Source organism: Ciconia boyciana, chromosome 3 (assembly GCF_034638445.1).
Source record: "Ciconia boyciana chromosome 3, ASM3463844v1, whole genome shotgun sequence".
In the NCBI taxonomy this organism is placed as follows: Eukaryota; Metazoa; Chordata; class Aves; order Ciconiiformes; family Ciconiidae; genus Ciconia; species Ciconia boyciana.
In genome coordinates, this window is record NC_132936.1 from 44908518 (window position 1) to 44930413 (window position 21896).

The window sequence follows — 21896 nt, forward strand, 5'->3', positions numbered from 1 at the left end:
TCACTGAAATGTAAGGGTTAATGTTTGTACTCTTCATAAACAAAATGCTGATATAGTTTCAAAACAGAAAATCTTGATAAATCCTTGTACATAAACATAAATCCTTGTACATATACATAAAGAGCATGCAAGAATCTGCAAGAATCTGAAATGAGCCCTGTAATTTCCTGAAGAACTGACGAATTTCAAAAAAAAAAAATTTTGGTGAAGGAAAAATTTTCTGTGGGCATATATGTGCTTGCTTTGATGCAGACGAAATTTGTAGTCAAAGCTAGGAGAGAGCTAAAGTCATTCATCTGAGAACAGACAGGACCTCGGCGGTTCATTTCCTATTCTGAATCTCAGAGGAAAAAAAATGTTTACCCTCCGTCTCTATTTCTCAGGAATCACTCTAACTACCAGGGTACCACTACACTGGTCTCAGTTGTCCCTGCTGGAGCCGTTCATCAGCAACTACAGAGCAAGAGAGGAACAAAAAAATTAACTATATTTAAAACTGTATTAAGTATACTAAAACCTTGTATTAACTATATTAAAAAATGTAACCTAATTTCTGTGCCACTCAGGCTAGATAAGTTCTTGCTCAGAGAGGTCATTACCTATGCAGATCCCAAATCTTCCCCACTGCCCAGTTTCCCTTCCCTTCCCTGACTATTCCATCTCTCTTAATAGCCTAGAACCCTTGCTGGAGAAGGCAGAAGAGGGATGGGGGGGACAACCAGTACAGGGGAAATAACAGAAATCTGCAAATTAAGGGGGTGCTCAGATCTAATCCCTAGATCTGAGCACCTCTAGCACTGAGACCAGAGAAGAGAAAAGCACTGACAGTTTCGTTTGTTGAGAATTTCCTTGTGAGCAGCAATGGCTCAAAATGAAACACTAAGTCCTGCTCCTACTGGCTTTGCAGATATCCAAAGTTGGACTTCATAATTTTACAATGTGCCTCTTTCCCTCCCCTTGCGCACTCTACTTGGTGGTTGCATGGCTTGGTTGAGCCTACAGATACCAGAGGACATCCTCTAGCCAGGGGCTGTAACCTGCCTTCTAGTACATATTTTTGCCAATAGCTGCAGGGGAGTAGAAGCAGGTCCCTGACCTTCTCTCAACAATTTCATGAAAAAGATGCACGTCTTAGTAATTTTTCTTTTTCCCAGGGAGTTCTTACTAGCTTCGAAGAATAGTGGCACTCAGAAATACCTTCATGCCAACAATGAGCTCACAGTGGTTTGAACCAATTCCCACTATGGTTATAGAAATATTCGTATTGTCTTTAGTGAACTTTGGGTCAGGCCTCTCTTTTGGAATAAACCTGTTAGAAGACCAGACCAATTCTCTACGTGACTGTAGCCCTTACAGCAAATCAGCAGTTTGAAATGTGCAGCTACGTGGAAATCTACCCAATCTCTCTCTTCCCTGGCTTCACAAGTGGGAGCTGTTGATACCTGCACGGCTCTTGGTACAAGGCAGAGCAGAAGAGCATGGTAAGTTAATAATCCACAAGCCATTCAGAAACGTCTAGGACGGAGACACTGACACCAGGGAATCATATGTCTGCATTCGGCATCTAGTAAATTGTTTACTTGGAGGACTGATGAGAAAGGCACAGATAAACCTCTGAAACAACTCCTTGGCAGGTAAGGCTACTAACGTGCTCTAATAAATAGCGCTATGTTCTCATCAGCGCTATATCTTTTCCCCAAACGTACTCGCAGCAGTTTATCAACATTATATAATGCAGGGAGAGTTCAGAGCAAGGATAAAGAGTTGATAGCCAGCTTTTGGTGTGCTTGTTTATTTGACACACTTGATTTACAGGTCTCCTGTTTACACAATGCACTTTGAGCTGTTGTTTCTTTTATTCTGAATGTTAAAATAATTACCCTTGATTCTAAATAAAAATCCAGCAAGTCCTTTAGGTTTCAGGAGCAGGCTTGAAAGACTGCTTTTAAGAACTACTCCAGTGTATGGTTTATTTCTCATGCAGTCAATGATTATCGTACTCTATATGTTTTCCTCTTGTTTACCGCCTTTTTTCCCTACCACAGCACGGGTTTGTTTTTTCTTGCCGGGTGGGAAAAAAGAAGGAAAAAAGGAAGAGCAGGATAGGCAAGTGCTTTTCCCCTCGGGGCTGGGGGGGAGACAGAAAGAGGGGCTGGGGACCTCCTGCCCTTCAGAGGAGCAGGTCGCCCTTCCCGGGGGGGGCGCGCCGCAGGGACGCGCCGGCGGGGCAGCAGCGCGCCCGCGCCTACCGGCGCTGCCTGCGCGCCCGCCGCGGCCCCGGGGGGCTCCGGGGCCACCCTGCGGGGGAGGGCGGGGGGCGACGGCGGGGGGGAGCGCGGCTTCGCGGCCGGGGGAGCGGAGGAAAGGAGGGATGGCGGGATGGATGGATGAGGGATGGAGGGATAACGGGTGGAAGGATGAAGGGGTGAGGGACGGACGGATGGAAAGATGGAGGGGTGAAGGATGGAGGGATGGGAGGACGTGGGGTGGAGGGATGAGGGATGGAGGGATGAGGGATGGAGGGATGAGAAAATGAAGGCATGAAGGGCCGAGCGACGGAGGGCTGCAGGAGCGAGCGCCCGCTCTTCCCAGCTGCTCCCCCTCCGCTGCGCGCCCCGCTCCGCTCCCCGCCCCCCCGCCGCCGCGCGTGCCCGCGCCCGGGGCTGACTCCCCCTCGCATCCTCCTCCGGCGGCGGCGGCAGCGCCGGGGATGGGCAGCGAGAGCGCGCCCAGGAGCAGCCCGGGCCCCGCCGCTCCCCCCTGCTCCCGCGCCCGCTGCTGCTCCTGCCCCGCCGCCCCCCGCACCCCGGGGGCAGCGCCGCCGCCGCGCTACCCGCAGCCCCCGCCTCGGACGGGTGAGTCACCGGGCCCTGCCCCCACCCCAAAAAGCACCTGCCGGGCATCCCCCCTCCTTCCCCGCCGCCTCCCATCCCGGAACGGCCCTGGGGGTGAGCGCTGGCGGCGTGGGGGGTCGCGCTGGGAGGCACCGCGCTCACGCCTGCCCCCGCCCCCGGGGGAACGGAGGGTCCCGGCCCGGGCTTGCGCCCTCCCCACGGGGGCGGAAGGTCCGCGGGGCAGCAGGGGTGCCCCGGGGCTCCGCGGGGGAAGAGGCTCCCGCCCTGCGGCCCCTCCCGGGCACCGCTGCCCGTTCCCACGGGGGTCTCGCACACGCACAGGCGCACACACAGGCGCTTCGACAGCCCCGCTCCCCAGCTGGGGCCAGGAGCCCCTTGACCCCCCGCAGCACCCCCCCGCCCCGGGCGGCTCGGAGGAGGGGGCAGCGCCTTAACTTTTGCAAGGGACCATTGGAAGGTGGGGTGGACCCGGCTCCGCAGAGTTGGCTACTTCCCCGGAGTCCCCCCCGGGGAGGCGGGGGAGGGTCCCCGTCCCCCTCCCGGGGCCGCCGGGTGCAGCGGAGCGCGGCCCTTCCCGCGGGGCGGCCGCGGGGGACGAGGGGGTGGCTTCGTGCAGGACTCAGCGCTCAAATGGACTTTTCTGACGCTCCCCCCAATAAATAAATAATTAAATAAAGCCGGGGGGGGGGGGGAGAAGTCTGTGCTTGTTTTGCTTTCGCTGCCCAGAGCCGAGTGCAAATGATGGGATACTGTGGCTGAAAAGCGTGTTCTGGTTTTTATGTGTCATGATGCACACGGTTGGTTGTAGGTAGTGCAGTAACTATCTGTATCCCAATAGTTCCCTGTCGAAGGGTTGTTATGGCAGCAGCGCTTCCCCCTTCTTCTATTTAGCATCTCTGGCTCAGAGTAATGTTAAAGACCTGGAAACTGCCTTAAAAAAAAGGAAAAAAAAAAAGAGCAACCTCTTGCCTCTTTGCCAAATAGCCAACAAGTACGAACGTAAGATTCACACTAAATCTTCACTCCCTTCTCCAGAAGCTGGTGTTGTGATAACACTTAAGACTGAAGGAGGCTGGGGGGAAAAGTAATTTTTTTTTCCACAATTCCTGCTTTTGTTAAATTTTGTTGAAGTTTTTGCTTGGTTTTGCATTGGGTTTTTTTCATGTGTTTCACTTATACTTTTTTCTAGTATTCTTTCTCACTTACAGAGGACTTCTTAGTCCTGCATTACACCTGGTAAAGGGATTCAAGCGGTTCTACATACAAGTAACGCACAACATTTGTGGGAAGGGAAAGCTTGTAATTTTGTAGATGCAGCTTTTCTGTACAATTTACAGGATGATGAGTTTTATTCTTGCAATACAGAGAGGAATCTGTGTGAGACTCATCAGAAATGTTTCATCACATCTTAACTGTCACAGCTGGTGGCAGTCTGAAACAATAAGATTTAAAGGTTATTATGGAAATAAGTTTCTCTGTCACCTGTAATGGTCAGCCTGTTCTCAGTCAAACCGCAAATAGTTGTAAGGGAAACACTCTGATTCTGATTTCAGTTTAGTCAGTAGTGTTTTGGGAAACAGTGTTTAAACCGTGAAGCCTTTGATGTTAAAAATACATGAAATTGGTAGAGAGCTATATTATTCCGAAGTTTTTACTCTGCACTTGTATAGGTACCATTTGTTGTCTTCAACTGGAGTTTGCCTGAGTAGAGGTTGAGCAGTAAATGATAAGAACAGAAGGATTTTGTCCTGGAAGCTCCCACATTTTTATTTCCGGCAGAATATTTGCAGACTGATATTGATATTGCAGGATGAAATGTTATTGAATTGTGATATCTTGTTTCCAATTATGCATTTTGAAATAAGTTTTGCTTATCAGTAGGAAAGCAATACGAGTGTGTAACTGTTCATTTAAGAATGAAAAAATGCTGTCCCAGGATGATTCATGTGTTCAGACAGACTAGATTCAGGTTAAATAGGTGAACTAAAATAATGTAGTGTAAGTGATCCGTAACTAATTCTCATTGCTTATAATGAAAACAGGCACTCTTGTCATCTTCAAATTGGAATAGAGAGATGTTAGAAGAGAGATGAAGAACAACAAAATATATATTTTTAATGACAAACTAAACTCTTGAATAAACCTCAGATATTTCTGAGGAAATACAAGCATGTTTCTTAGTATAACTGTGGTCATGATTCTGATCCCAGCTAAATCTGTATGAGATTCTCCTCAGGCACTGCTGTGAGCAGAATCAAAGACATCTCTGCTAAACCTTTTTGAGGAACCAGGACATGAAAAGATCATTTGTATTTTTCCCCATTGCCATAGCTGGAAGGATTTATTTTATGTCTCATATGGAATATTCCACGCTTTACCCGTCTGAGCTGTACTCAAGCCTATAGTTCTTACTTGCCCAGACAACTCAGCTGAAATAATTCTTGTGAGAAAGAATAATGTATGTATAGCTATGGGCAGTTTTACTGGGCCCAACTAGTTAAATAATAGTCATGTTTACTGGAAAAAGGGTTTGACTTTGAATGATATTTTCATATCCGATACCAGTAAAATTTCATTTTAGGTAGTGGGAATAGCATCTTTCTTAAAATGGCATTATTTGTTTTATGGTTCTGATATGAAAGGACTAGCTGAATTTGATCAAGCTGGAGAGCAGATGTTTCCAACTTTAGTGATTTAAAAATATCCTTAGTGATTTAAAAATAACCTTAAATTGTAATGAAGAAAAGACAAATTTGGTCACTCTGAAAAGGGTTACAGATGAAGTTATTTGATACAAATGAACCAACAGACTGTACTTATTTAACATTAGACAGAGGTAAAATGGAACAAAAAAGAAAGCTGGCAGAACCCGGTCATCATAGGAAAAGACACAGTATAAGCCCTGAAAGACTTTTGCAAAAATTACCCAAGAGGTTCCAACTTTAAGGGTCTGACTCCCTTATGGGAGTCGAATGTAAAAAGCCCCACTGACTTCAGTAAGCATTAGTAGCTGGAGTATGTTCTAAGAGAAGGGTTGGGTAAAGATAATTTAATTAAGTATCACAAGAATTCTGAACGATAGTTACTAAAACCAGATTGGAAATGCATGGGTTTTCTTCAGTTAGGGGGAAGTCCTGGCTCCACTGAAACTGAATTGGAGTCTTGCCATCGAGTTCACTGGGGCCAAAATGTCATCCTGCGAATTATGTTTCAAGTGACTTTTGAAATACGTTGTGTGTTATATTTAATCTGGTTTTAATTTGTGTGATATTCTATTAAAATGAGGTTACCTTTGCCAAGCTTGAGTTATTAATTAGTTATTAGCAATAATTTTCCCTTTCCTTTTACATTTTTTTAAATGTCAGTTTTTCAGAAATGGCAAGAAATACAAAATAGTCTTCCTGTAAGAGTGCACTCATAAGCTGAACAATTCAAAGCCTGTGCTGTCATTGTGCAATCAAATTTTTAATATGATGCTGTCAAAGTCATAGAAAAAGAAAATCAAATGTGACATCATAGAAGACAATGTATATAGCTGACATGACATCTGAATGTTTTAATTTCCCCACTTTATATTTAGTGGTTAATGAAGATAGACTTTTCTTTCTTTCCTCTGGGGAAGCTCCTAATACAACCTATTAAATGTTCAGAAAAAATGATGTGTATATTTTCTTAAAAAGAGATGTACCTCTTGTGAAGAAAAGTCCCTAACGTAAATGAAATCATAAAGGAGACAATTTAAAGCCTTCACTGGGAAACATAGAACTGAGATAATTTGTAGCTAATGAGAAAAACTATTGCCAGATAGGTTTTCTAGAATATGGTAGATATGATCTTGACAAAAACAGACTAACTGTTCCTAACTAGCTATGCACCTCTGTGTAAAAAAAAGAGACTAATGCACTTTCGCCCTCAAAAAACACAGTTATTTCTATGGTGTCTTTCTGCTGTTTTTCCTCTTAAATTAAGTATATTTAATGCTAATGAAAAGTACCAGATTGGCAGAAATGGAAAATGAAACTCCGTTTATACCCAGCATCCATGGAGCATAGAAAGCAGCAGTACAATGCGGTGACCCCACACTGAGCTGCCATTTCAGCCCGGCCTGGCTGGTACTCGACATGGAGAAAATGTTTGCCCACCGAGATCTTCCAGGTGGCTAAGGACCTCTTTGCTCCAAGTGGTCAACGTACTGAGGAAATTTGCCTGGAATGGGATTTTATTTGTTAACCTCAGCATCTGCCATCCTCAAAGAAACCAGCCCCAGTTGTGGCTCCACGGGGACCTGGCCAGATCCTGCGAAGAGCTCAGTATTCTCAGCGCCGGTGCTTTCGAAAGTACCGAGTGCGTTTTCAAGATCCTCTAAGAAATGGAGTGAAATAACCAGTTCATTTCACACAGGCCACAAACCAGCTTTCAAATCGCAATGATTTTCTATCACTACTGCATGTTGGCTGTATTTGAATCAGTGAACTAAGAGGTGAAAGGCTCCAAAAATGTGATTACCAGTGCCCTGAGACATTTAGTCCTTCAAGGATATCTTACCGGAAATACGTGTTTGTCTTTCATAAACTGGAGCAGGGAGAAATGCATTAATAACACACAAATATTTTTATTTTGTTTTAAAAAAAGCTTTCACACTTTTTTTTTCTTTTAAATTTTGTAGAGAGACTGTTAATTCCATGTTGTCAGATATTTGGTTCTGGCATACATATATAATTCATGAGCAAATAGCCTCATACTTGTTCATATTTCATTACCACATAATGCTACATTTTGGATCTGACAGTAGACAATGATTTAACCATGCACTCCCATACCTGGCTAAAATAAAACATTCCAATACTCATGTTTGGGGTGTTGTTTTTTTCCCCCCTAATGTCTGCCACTCAGCAGCAGAAAATGTCAGAAAACAAATTAAATAAATAACAAATACAAATCTATTATAATGGATTTTTAGGTATAATGGCTTATTTTGTATAAAGTAAGCCTACTACTCTTTTGGAAAAAAAAAATCAACTTAAAACTACTGTAATTGTTTTATACTACAACCCAAACCTACTATGTAAGTAAAGCTACTGAACTAAGGAAAGCTGCCAACTGAACACTGAAAATGAATATTTAAGTGATAATCCAGCTGTTCAAAGGTCTCTTGTCTTTTCTGCAGATGTCTTCTTCCTTTTAATTTATCCAGGACAGCAACTACAGCAGTTTCAAACTGAGAAAGTGTGTTAGAACTGAAACCACAGGAAAGACTGTTTTCCCATTCCAGTGTTGGAATGGAGGTGAGAGGCAGAGATCTATAATGTCTAAACTTTGAAGGACATGATGATGTAAAACATATACTTCTTTCAAATTTTCGTTTATTTTCATTTAGGAAATAAGTGTGAGGGTTTTTAAATATGGAATGTATTTTTTAAATTTGGTGTTTATCTAGCACCTTTATTATTATTTTATTTACCTAATAAAACAATCCTAGAAAATAATTTCTGCACTTTATATATCAACTTCCATCCCAAAGCATCCAGCTGACATTAAAACATTAATCACCATTTGTCATATTAAAATGCCCAAATTAAAAATCTGAACAAATGACACATGTAGACATTTTTGTGATTAGCAAAAAATGGTATCAAATTTTGTATAATGCTTATATTTGGCTGTTGATTAGTGTGGTTTAATGGTTAAGAGTGAGAGATGCTTAAATATTCTTTAAGAAAATAACTAAAAAACATACATCTTGTCCAAGATTAAAGAGTCATTTAATACACGGTGTCTTTCTTACTGGTTTGAACTATGATTCAAGTTGGAGATTTAAACTACATTGAATGAAATCTGCCCCTACTTACAATAAAGTAATCGCTAAGCATCTTGTTTACATTTTTGTCTTTACATTTCCCCACAGTTCCTCCTGCAGCTTTTTTTCACTCATTTTTTCACCCCAGATGGAGACACTGGGTGGGAGTTCAAAATATTTTTAAATAGATTCTAAATAATTAAGCAGCATTAACTCCCTGTATATTCAAAGACTTTCTTCTGATGAGTCACCACATCTTAGGAAGTCAGGTACCAACAGCAGTACCCAGAGTACTGGCACCCAAAGTCAGGTACTCAGAGCAGATTACTAACCAAGGACAGATGGGTGCAGGTGGCAAGTAGACCATGCCAGACACCACGGGGTGAAGCAGGCTCATAAAGCAACAAAACCAGTTTTCTCTACTTATCACGGTGACATTTCAGAGGTTTTTGAAATTACAAATGTCTCTTTTTGAAATGAAAGACACAAATTTAGAAGTCCTCAAAAAACAAAGTTTCTTCCCCAAATTGTTTTGGATGGACTGAAATGTAAAATATTGTAATACACATCCCAACATATCAGAAACAATTTGAATATTTCTTTTTTTGAGGTTTTTCTTTTAAACCAAAACTTCAGTGAAATTAGTTCAATTTCACGGAGCATTGAGATTTCAGTGAACTGCATATTCTGACAGAATAGGATTTCAGTGAAGTTTCTTCAGCAGCTTAAACTACAGAAGAAGAAAGACTGTCCTTAAAATTAAGGTTATGCTGAATGAAGGCTTCAATCCTGAAATCATTTATGTAGATGCAGAGCTTTAGGAATGTGTGTATTCCAAAAAATTGGCTGATTGTGTACATCAAGTTACTCATGTGACAAGTACTCTGACTTTATCAGGATTGAGTCCTCGCTATTCTTTGGCAAAGCAGTGGAAGTCTTGGCTTAGAGGGAGAGGGTAGAACTGGTGGTAGAACTTGATTTGGAATTCTCATCAAAATTATTTTTCAATAGAAATAATTATTGCTTTGAAATTAGAAGTGGCATTAGTATGGGTCAATAGTAGAAGATCCCTAATTTAATTTGAAAATGGAAAATCCTAAACTTTTGAAATTAAGAATTTGAAATGGGGAATATTTTATGGTCACTACTGCTGAATATTGCATTTAAATGGAATGGGAGGACATCTAACTACATTTAGAAAGCAATCAAGTTATTATTATTGCCTTTAGTGTTATGTTTAGAATAAAATTTATTAGCTAAACAGCCAAGACTATCAACCTAGGCTATACCAATTTTACGATTTATTTAAGCTGGCAATACAAGATTTTCACAAACTAACTGCTTAAGACTATTATTCAGCAGTTCTAAATACCCATAGTTTAAAGGCCAGTGTTTAACAAAGTGAGCTTGGTCTGACACAAATGCTAATTATTTCTTGCAACTACCAGACTTAAAAAAAAGTTTTTAAGCAACACTGTTAGCTGAATGGAGAAAGAAAATGCAATAATATCCAACAAATGCCATTTTGGAGCATAACAAACTTGCTAATTCTAGAACTTGCAATAATTAGGAGAGTTTTAAGTGAGAATGCTTGCCCCAAACAACATTCGCCTCAACCACCTACACTAAGAGACAACTAATGTACTGTATTAAATATTAGCACTGATACTAGAGTTGCAGGAGCTCACGGAAGGAATCAAACTTCACTTTCCGGATGGTCTCTGTGCCTCCCCTATAGCTGCTTACCGGCCACCCTTGCTGCACAGCATGCGTGGGGAGCAAAGCAATGACCAGCTGCCTCCCCAGCAAAGCTTCCTGGGGGCCACAGCCAAAGTTTCCCATTACTTGACCTCGCTAAGCCCAGATGCTCTGTACCTGCCTTCCCGCACGTTCTCTCTGCACCTGCTGGGCCTCCAGCACTGGCCCGTGTGCCTGCTTGCAGCAAGTTGATAGTATTTGAGATTCTAACTAGAGAATATTTAAGGAGAAAGCAATGAGAAGATTTCAAAATAACGTGTAAAATATTTTGGCAGTTAGAATACACATAGCTAGATAAAGTGTGTTTCCTTAAGGCCCCATTGAGATTGAGTCTTCTTTCCATAGGTATCCTAGGGCAGGCAAGTGCAAGCAGCTGAGAGCATTTGTATTGTTGAAGCAATCATGACAAACAAAAACATTAACAACAATAATTACATCTGGTTTTTAGATCTTTCCAGACAAGAGAAGTTTAAGCCTTGTGAGACAAGTGGTACCAATAGTCGGTGGGAAGGAATTCCAAACTGATTGCACATTGGGGTGAAACACAGCAGCACTGCTATGAAATTTGGGGCTGGGAATTTTTACCCAGTTGATAATATCTAGCATAAGCCTGGGAGTAATTTAATTTCATGCCATCAATGAAATAAATAGGAAAATGGTTAGTATGTGTGTGTACTTATAAACTACAGTATGAATGAGTCAACTCAATTCAGTAAAAAGAAAGAAGTAGTTGACCAAAACCTGTGAACTACAGCAGTGGGTAACCAAAGAAGATACTGGCAGTAACCTTTTTTTCACATTTATAAGATATGATTACAACATGTGGAGACAAGTGCCAGTCTTAGAAGTACAACTTGAAACTGGGAGACTACTGTTATTAAAATAGGTTGCTTCATCCCACATCATCTTGACACTTTCAAATAGGCCTAAATTTAATTAGCTTTCACATCACCACATTCCTCTCCATCTTGTTATGAGGCAAAACAGACTAGCTGTGGAGACAACTCACTTTCTCAAATAATGATTTTGCGACCATATTATGCACAGTGTTCATCACTGAAGAACAAATTCTGTTTTCCTTAACACCTAAGACACACAGGGGAAAAAAAAAACATTATGAGTCTGTTGCATAGTTAGTAATGAAGTACTCAGCCATATGAAAATATCATTTTGTTTATGGGAAATTTTACAATTTCTCCAGTTTTCTATTCTGAAAAGAACAAAAACATAAGTTGAACATTTCTACAGATTAAGAAGTTATTTTTTTCAGTCAGTAATTCTGCTTGTAGGACAATCTAGTTGTAGATAAATTTAGAAGATTGATTATGATAAAACCAAAATCATTTGTTATTTTGTATGATGAAAAAAACACTGCAGCAGAAAGCTATTTCAGAATAGAAATTTGAAAAATATACCTTTTTCCCTTTTTCAGATCTTTTTTTTTTTTTTTCAATGTGCACAATTCCAAGAGATGTTTTGATGTAAAAGCATCAAATTGTCTTTCATTGTCCTCTGAAAAAATTTCTTGCAGCTCTAGATCTACAGGAAAGAATATGATATCCCATTGGATGTTACCGGGAAAACCTGCAGCTTTCTGTGTTAAGGTATATAAAGGCAATAGTCTAATCTGCTGAACAGAATCACTGTGTCTTAACCATATAATTTTTTAAGTATATATACACAAATTATATGGGAATATACATATATATACACATACATACATACATGTATACTCCTATTCCTCCTGGTCCACAATAGCAGCTGAGCTCCTTAGGCACCCTACCTGGTTAAAATCCTCCTCCCTGAAAGTCAACTTTTTTATTTTTTTCCCCAGAAAATAGAGCAATTTCCAGTGGTGTATTTATGAATTTATCTCTTTTCCTGAACTTTGTTGGTTTGGCCTAATTTGTAATTCTTTTTGCTCACATTACCATGCAGATATTTGTTCCTTTCACTGGGTTGTTATAGAATAAGTCATTTTTATGTTCGTGCCCCATTTTTGTAACTGCTTAATGCTGTGTAATGGTTATGGATTATCTGTAGTTTTCAGGTAAGTAGAAAAAATGACTCCAGAATTATGCCTGTCTAAAGATCAGAGATACACAGCTAGATATGGAAGCCGAGACACTGGGTTCCCAGTCCCCAGCTCCAGCCGTGCCTCCTCCTACAGTACAAAATTGTTTTAGCACAGATTTTCCCCAAAATATGGACAACACTTTTGATGCCATGAAGGGAAGGTAATATGTGATAATCACAGACTATTTCAGCAGCAATGAGCAAAGGCTGGTATAGACTTGAGAGAATAGCCACTGACCAGTCTGGATAGTAAACTATGCTATCTACTGGTACGTATATTTTTTTAAGCTTTCTACAAAGTATTGCTTCAAAATAGTATTTTCCTCCTGCTTCATTACCACCAGTTTTCCTTTCTAGTCTGTTCCCTCTTAGTCATTACTGATCTTTCCTCAACTTCTGTGACACTTTCTTCCTGCCTTTGTTTCTTTTATTCCTCAGATTCGTTTTATTTCAGTTCCTAATTTCCATCTTTTCTTTGCATCATTTCCCAGATTGTCACTTCTTACTTAATTATTGAAAAGTTATTTTATTTGCCCCAGGAAAAAAAGAAGGAATTTGAAGTTTTCACTAACAATTATCTGTGATGATTGAGGGCAAAATCCACGCAGAGACTTACAGCTAAACACATTAAGGGTTTTAGGCAGCAGCAATGTAACTTGGATGTATTTGTCTGTATTAGCAACTAATTCAGCACAATAGGAGCAGACTGGTAGATCAAAGCAGCTGGTGCTGAGGTCCTTATATTTAAGGTATGTGATCGATGTGTTTTACCATGGACTAGATTTAGTTTGGTGTCTTGGACCAAATGTTACTACCCTGCATGTAGTCTGAGGCTGTTCAAAGCACTAATTAGTTCAGATCCTTTTGTCCCCACTGCAGGTTATAGTACATTTGGTACAGACTGTAAACAGAGCTTCCAATTTACTTTACTTCAAGAGAAGATTGATACAAGAGAAGACTACTTCAAGAGAAATCTAATCCATGCACGCCAAGACTGCTTTGCAGACCAAACCAATGTATGGTAATTGGGATTTACTGCAAACCCACACTACTTCTCCCAGTCATATGGTAGTGCAGTCTCCTAGGCTCTGAACAGCAAACTCCACCACCACCTTGCCCTGGAGGTGCCCATTCCTAACTCAGTTTTTAGTCTTAAAATTTTTATTTGCATATGTCCCCAGAAGAACCTTAAGTCTTCTGAAGACTGAACAAGTTCAAGTACTGTCTAAATCTTTCATCGTGCCACACATGGACTAAGCACTGCAACCAGGTACCCATTTCTTGGGCAGCACCATCAGGCACTAGGCTAAAGAGTCATTCACCTCTTCTGTGTGGGCAAATTAATATTTACTTCTCCCATTCTGACCATATATAGTGGCATGGTTCCTACAGGTGTGGCCAGTCTTTTATCTCAGAACAGTCTCTGGGAGTAGCAGGTTGCAGTGCCACAGCCAGAGCAGGGAATCAGAATTGAACCCAGACTGCCAACATTTTGGACAGCAAATCTAATCACAGTGTTATTAGGGAGCACCAGCACATCTCTTTTATTTTTATTTTAAAAGAAAAGCTTTATTCCATTTCTTTTTGTCTTCCTTCCAGTCTCTAAAAAGAAAAAAAAATTATGTCTACTTTGCTAACAAAATCTGAAGCCTGGACAGATAGATGCACATCCTTCAAATCCTAAGCAGGGTGCTTAACTTCTGGCTGGGGGAAATTTAAAACAGACTTTGTGATTAGCATTCCCCTCTGTATCAAACTGCTTGTTCAGTGTCATGACTTTACGTAGCGCTCTGCTCTGTGTGCAGGTTGCCCACTACCCAGTCTGTACCACTTACCTTCCTGGGGGATGGTGTCCAGCTCATAAACACTTAAATATGGATGCTTCATCTAATGTGGGGACAAGACGCCAAAAATGAAGTAATGAATTGCTCTGCCTTTTAGTACCCAAACTTCTTTTTGGATGCAACCGTCAAGCATTGCAATGTCTAACTGACAGGTACTTTGTTTATAAAGACTTGTTTACCCTGAGATAGGCTTCCCGTGCAAAGCATAGTAGACGAGTAAGAGTGGGATCCAGAGAAATCAGCAAGCAGAAGGAGGAAGAGCTTCAAGGAAATATGGTGGGACAGTAATACACGTACAACCTACACCTTAAAGGCATATACTTTCAGCACTGGGGAAGTGTCTACTGTCCCCTGAAAGTAAGCATATAAGCTAGACCTGCCTTTTCTCCAAAATAATTAGAACATGCTTCTAATTGATGCCCAAATATCCAGTAATTAGAGCACTTGCCATTTAGGTGGATGACCTTTTAAAAACATACCCACACTTCTGAGTTGGAGAAAAAATTTCACTCACAGACATTTCCACATCAGAAATGTGCCCTAACTACTGACTGAATGGTTATTTTGGGATGAAGTGAATGACTTTCTCCTCTTGAAACTTTGCCAATTTGTATAATTGATTAAATAGCTAATGGAGGAGGAACTTAAACCTGACCCCCTTTCTTCACAGAAGAGTGGACTAACATTGGTCTGTGGAGTCAATTGCTTGCTATTTGGCTGAATAAATATTTAAAAGCAAACTGAACTCTTCCAAGAGGGGAAAATGAAAAAGTTGTCTTGCCAAATAACAAGTCCTTTCTGGTTAATGGTAACCTCCTGGGAGGCAGACAGTCTCAAATCTAATACTCACTATAGATCAGATGAAGTGGGGTAGTCTGTCTCTCAAGAGAGAATTTCATTTACTGCGGTTTCAGAAAGTCTTGCTTCCTGCCTTTTTTTTGTTGTTGGTTTTTTTCATGCATGTGATGTCTGCTCTGGCAAGCATGTTCTCAGAAAACATATTGGTGCTCTCTGCGGGATGAGACTGCTGCCTCTTGCGAGCAAGTTTGCGCTCCAAGAACCTTGGCAGGGTCAGGGCTTGAGGGACCTGGCACGTGAGCACCACGAGCTTGGACATGCTGGGCTGCAGTTGTGTGAGGGCTGGAAAGTGTTAGTGGTGTCTGAATGCTCAGCTTAGCATTGTCCAAAGTGGCAACTAAATCCCTTGATAGGCTTTATCTTTATACTTAATTTTAGGGCATTAAAAAGCAACGCTTAGGAGCCTTTAGAAATACAGAGAGATACTAATAATAGAAACTTTCAGCAAATTTAATGTTTTATAGAAAGGGCTTAGTAGCCAGTTTGGGAAACTGAAGATCTCTCTCCTTTCACATAATAGATATAGTGCAGTGAGAGATAATATAGCTTTTCCACACTACTTTGCCACTTTGTCTCCATTTGTTGTTAGAAGGTATTCAAGTCTGTGGCAAAGGCATGAAATAAGTTAATGTCCAAGGGAGTAGAAGAATGTGTTAGTTCAGGGAATTATGCTTCAGATGAAAGTAAATATCTATGACTTTCCCATAGATACTCATTTTTGACAGACTATTTACTCAAAAAGATCTTTACTTTACCAGTCCTTCGTCGCTCTTCCTATTTAAGATTTTTAAGTCTTTGTGGCAGAGACTTTTATCATGTTTGCTCCTGTATCATTGAAAGCAACTATGTACTAACATGATAACTCAACTTAATCTAATCTAGTTTTTAATCTTATTTTACAAAGCAAATCCTTACATAGGTTTCTGTAGCACTAAAAAAGCCTTGCTGAAGTCCTTAAAAATCTGATTTATTCAAGCTGAATTAGGCATTCATACTTCCTAATGATCCTTGAGCCATTATCAGATTGTAGATATGATTTTAGTGAAAGCCCTAAGCCCTAAGTCTCCTCTGGTATGGATAATGAAAGAGAACAAACCTTTGAAATGTATTACTCCCTGTTTAGACTGACACCTTTCTGAAGCAGAAGTAAGTTGACAAGAGCATCAGTATTTCCCAGATAATTATTTTGTCAATGGCTGCAAATCTGTTGGTGGTAGGCAGGCAGTAGGCTGTCTTTTCCTATTAACCTTTTATGACCTCCTCCAACCCAAAGAAAAGTGTTTTCATGCAAAAATTTTATTGAAATTGTAACAAGTTGGAACAGATTATTTTTCTAATTATAATGTGTAGTTTCATAGTTGCATGTACAATTCCTTTTGGATGAGTAGCTTGCAATTCATTGACAGACCAATTCTGACTTGGATTCTTCCTAGACTCACAGTCCAGTAACTAGCATATATCTATTCCACAATATCTTAATCTTACAAATTATTCTTGGGTTTATGTCTCTTTCTGAGTTCTGGAAAGACTAGCTTTTCTTTCTGAAGCATAGATATGCCAGAACGGTCATTGTTTCCTGTTAGAGTCAAATCCTCAGCTACTGATGGGTTGCACATTAATACGCCTGGGAAAGCCAACTTCAAATATTTGCATTTTGAAATCCCTGAGTTTTCTTTAAAGGCAGTGAGTGAAGCTAGGGATGTGCCTCTGACTGTGAAATAGTTAACTAATTTAAAAGACAGCCTACCCTTCAGTGTGAAGCTACCTAAAATTCTAGGTTTAAGTATAGACATGGCAATGTATTTCTGTATTTTTGTTACTAATAATCTGCACCTTTGCCCCGCTTCTTCTTCTGTATTTTCCCATCTTCTTTAGCCGTATTTTATCACTCAGGGTCATGATCCTACTTGTAATACTATAATTGACCCAAAGTTGTGAGCCTAGAGAGGTTCAAAATGTACTCATGGGTGGCTTTCCTCTCACCTAACTTTAGCCACCAAAAAGTAAGCTAATCCTCAAGGCTTCCCCTGTAGTTATGAGAGAGAAAGACATCTCCAGAGAGCAATTCATCATGCTTTCTGGACAACTCTCTTAGAATGGGATGAATTACACTATAAAAGTACTTGTCCCTCCCTATATATAGGAGAGAGACTATAAAGGAGCTTCAGTGAGTACCATGGAGAGTATGTCTAACTTTATTTTAAGATATGACTGTATTATTTAAGACTATAAATTATTTTTATATAGGACTTTCAGTTTCCAATATCATCACCTGTGGTTGCCTTGGGCAATGTGTAGAGAGCAGGAAAGGAGCCAGATGAGCTTGCTATGCTAACCCCTGCAGTTGGGAAAGTGGAGGAATATGGTACAGAGATATTTGAGCTGGCAGCACAGAAGCCATTGTGGGACTAGGAGCAGCACAGCTGTGTTCCTGCAACACTGCACTGAGTTAAGAAACACTGCTGAATCCAGCTAAATTCAATGGCACAATACCTGAATTTATATTGGATTTGTTTATACTAAATAGACCAGTAGAACAGTCTATATATTTAGGAAGTTTCTTCCAGTTTACCACTTTCTTCCAGTTTCTTACTTGGTTTTGAACAAATCATCACAAAAATTCAGCAAGACATCTTGTACAAGCCATTTTCTGTTGCAGAATCTATGCTCTCCTGAGAAGGAGTACAATCGTTAGTTTTGTCCTGCCATTTCTATATGTATGCACATCTATATTAAGGAATATGCCAATCAGGGAAAAAGTGAGAACATCCTGATACTCATTTCTGGAGTAGCAGTAGTAATGCAACTTAATTTAATTACAGAAAAGTCCTTTCATTAATTTCTGTGAATGAATACAAGCTGAATGCTAATAGACAAGTGCATACCATTAATTACTGTTAAAATGAAAGGATACACAACCTAAATTTGGCAATAAATGCTCACAGCACTATTCCAAAGAAGATTTTCTGAAGGTGTTCATGACATATCAATACTTCTTTTTGACCTGCAAGGCTATGGAGGATAAAACTGCAATCTTCTCTGAAAGCCTGTAAAGTAAGCCTGACTTTCTGTGCAGTTATTATCATTTTGCCAGCTGAATGGATGTCATTTAAATTAGACTCTGTAATATTAGTGCTACATACTGTTTTGTAAGAGGAAGTATTTTGACTGAGTAGAATCAAATTTGTCTTTGCCAAAGTACATGTCTTTTACGTTGGGATGGAGACAGCTCCTCATTTTGGTTCACTACTCTTTTTCACAAGGATTGCTGTATGTTGTTTCACCTAAAAGTCTTTCTAGTTTGGGAAGTTATTAAAATCTGTGTGTAAGGAAATCCTAAACCAATTAAATGTAGGGGTCAACTAATTTTATCACTGTTCTTCTCAGCAGAGATGAGACGGGAGCTGATCTGCTGAGAGGGAATTACTAGTGCCCCTTCCCGTGAACTGTCAGGACAGCAAGAGCATTTGAACTTTTTCGACTTCCCTAACTTACCTTTGCTCCAAGAGAAGAGCATGGAGACAGCAGATTTGAGATCCTGCTCTGTCATCTTGGAGTAGAAAGTTGACTTCAGTTCTTTCATATATGCACAAGTGCCTTGCTAGACTTTTGGGTTAAATGTAACAAGACACAAAAAAACCCCACTAAAATTGGTTTTATAGCAGCAATATCTTTACATTCACCTTACACTTACAAATTCACTGCTTACTTTCACTACTGCTTATGGGCACATGAAAGGGCTGATAATACCTAATCTCATTATTTTATGATATGTGCTGTGAATTTTTTCTCTTAATGCTCCAACTTAGAAAATTAGAGCACTGCATGAAAATCTCAAACAACATTAGACAGAAAAAAAGAGAAAGCTAGGAACGTACACAGTCTACTTTCTATGCAAAATCCTTTCCAGCTTCTAAGCCTACTAAATATTATTGTCTTCTCAGTTCTGTTAGCAAACAGCTACTATTTAAAATATTTAGGTTAGATGATATATTTTAGCCTGAAACAAATTACGAGCAAGTTGTATGCTAATGTGAGCAGTTGAACTGCTGGATCGCAGACGTTATAACTTTCAGCTGCCAGGGTGATGAGGGTAGGTGGAAGTTAATCGAGTTAATCATATCTGTAACCAGAGCTGTAGGATGATGTGTTTCCAAATCCCAAGTTTCTAGATATCATGAGTGTAGACAATAGCTTCAAAATTCATACCATAACACAACAAAACAAAAAAATGAAAGTGTATTTTAAAAGCATCCACATACCTTTCTTTTTTAATCACATAATTTTTGAGCCCATCTCGTAGTCTCATATGGCTTGAGTTACCATTTTTGAGCTCTTCTAGCTGTTCCACAAAACAATCTGTACCACTGGGGCAGTTAAGATGGAGCCTGGAGACTGACAATGATTTTGAGTGAATCCACTGAAGTCAGATAAATTTGTGCTTCAAAAATGGGACAGGACAATTTTCTGCTTTACACAAACTCTTTACATAATTTGACAAATCTCCAAGTAATTTTTTTTTTCTCACCTCTTTTGAGAACTATGAAGCTGTGCAGAAATAAAGCCATCTTTTTTTGGCTTATAGATGTTTTACTTCTTGTGATAAAAAACCAAGGGCAGTAGGAATAAAACCACTCCACTTCTACACAGAATAGTTTTCTTGGGCTAGCTGTTAAGAAATTATCTTTTTTAGATATAACTTGAACTATCTTAACCTTGATGAATCTTAATCCCAATTTACCTCCCATACTTTGATGATTGTATACTTAGGCAGGTAGTACTATTGACATCAGTGTGACTACTCACCAGCAGGAATATAAATCAGGATGAGTAATCAGCATGGAAACCTCTAATGCTATAATTATGATCTTTTGCAAAGTAGTACTCCCCTTGACTGCTCATCTTCTTGCTTCATACCTAAAGTTAAACCTTACACTGGAATCTTTGGTTAGTCTGTGTGTCTTTCTGTTACGGGATAGGGTGTGGGGAATTGGTGGTGCTGACTCATTATGATTTGATGCCATGAGCTGCAGCTTTCCCAAAGCAGCTGCTTTTTCTGACAAACATAATGCTCTACACGAGGCCTTTGATTTTCTGCATATTTTACTTGCTCATTAGGTCTTGCTCTTTGTATATTACTGCTTCATTCATTGTACTTATTCTACTGTTCCCAGATGGTCAAGTATTTTCATCTGTGTTTTCTATTTTGCTTTTGCAGAAGTTGCTAAAAGTTTTGGTCAGCATGAGTGTATGCAGGTTTAAATTATAATTTAAGAAAATAATGGGAGAAAGGGGTCTGAATCACTGGGTCCTCAACTGCAACAAAAATAGAGGGGCGGGGGGCAGAATACTAGAGGTATACACTTTGCTGCTGCAGTTTTGAGAGCTAAATCAGTGTTATGAAGAACTAAAGGTCTGCACATGAGCACGTGCCACTTGCTGGAAATTGTTCCTCTGACTATCGCTTTCACTTGGAAAATATTCAAGTCCTTGGCTGTGTACTGCCAACATTCATTCTGAGCCCTCCATATGGACAGAGAAGGTATTGTTTAATATCTTGTGTATCTGATGATTTCCCACTTCCACAGGAGAGGTTCTTGTTTGAGTTTTGCCTAAGAAAAAAAGGTAGCAGTATTTCTGTCACTTACACTTCATGTTTACTAAGTAATTTCTTTTATCATTAATCACAATGGATTGTATCTGAGTTATAGCTTCATGTGCTTTTTTACTGTTTTAGGAACTTGTCACTCCATAAGCATCTGTATATTCTTAATTTATTACCAACACTGTCCTGTAACAAATTAAATATATTCACTACTTGATATTTTTAGAAACTAATGACATTTTCATATTTTTCCTGGTAATAATACCCACAAACACTAATCATATCCATTTTGAATTTTATTCCCATACTACATTCTAGACCATAGTATTCTAAAGACTTACAAAATCAGTGGTTTCATGGCCATGTGAAACACAGGAATTTGTTTCTTTCTAATATTTTCAGGAAAACTTTTGGTTTGTTGTATTTTATTCAGATTATTGAATTTTAGGTCACACTGTGTTACACTTTTTAATGTTTTTGTAACAGTCTCATTAAAATGGGGTCTGGTTCACAGGCTCTTTTTTTTTTTTTTCTTTTGACAAATGGATTTTGAAAATAGAAAACCTCAATTCATTTAACGTGATACCTAACTAGTTTGTAGCCCAACAGTGTGTCCTCTACATGACTCAAAGATCACTGTGCTTTTGTCCTATTATATCTGTTGAAGGATCATCGACTGACTATGCAGATAAATATAGATTTTTAGATAGATTTCACCCTTTTATTGCTGGTACAAGACTGAGAAAGTCCTTGAAGAATTTTGAGCATTGAGTTACCCTCCTTTTGTGAGCCAATTCTTGTAAGATGCCACTGGATGATATTCAGAAGAGTAATGCTGGAGACCAGACTTCAGAGTAACTGAGAGAATATTCTGTTTCAATATGTATTTTGAAAGATTTTATCTTCTTGAATGCTAGTTGTGGTTTGCAGTTAACGCAATTTTGCTCCAGACATTGGCAAATAATATCAAATGAAGCGTATTTTGCGTCATACTCTTCCTGTTACTTCAGTTTAGTAGTCTTGTATTTAGGGAGCCTTGCAAACACATAGAATAAGTGCCAGACCTCTAGGAAACACCTTCACAGAGTCATTCCCATTGCTCT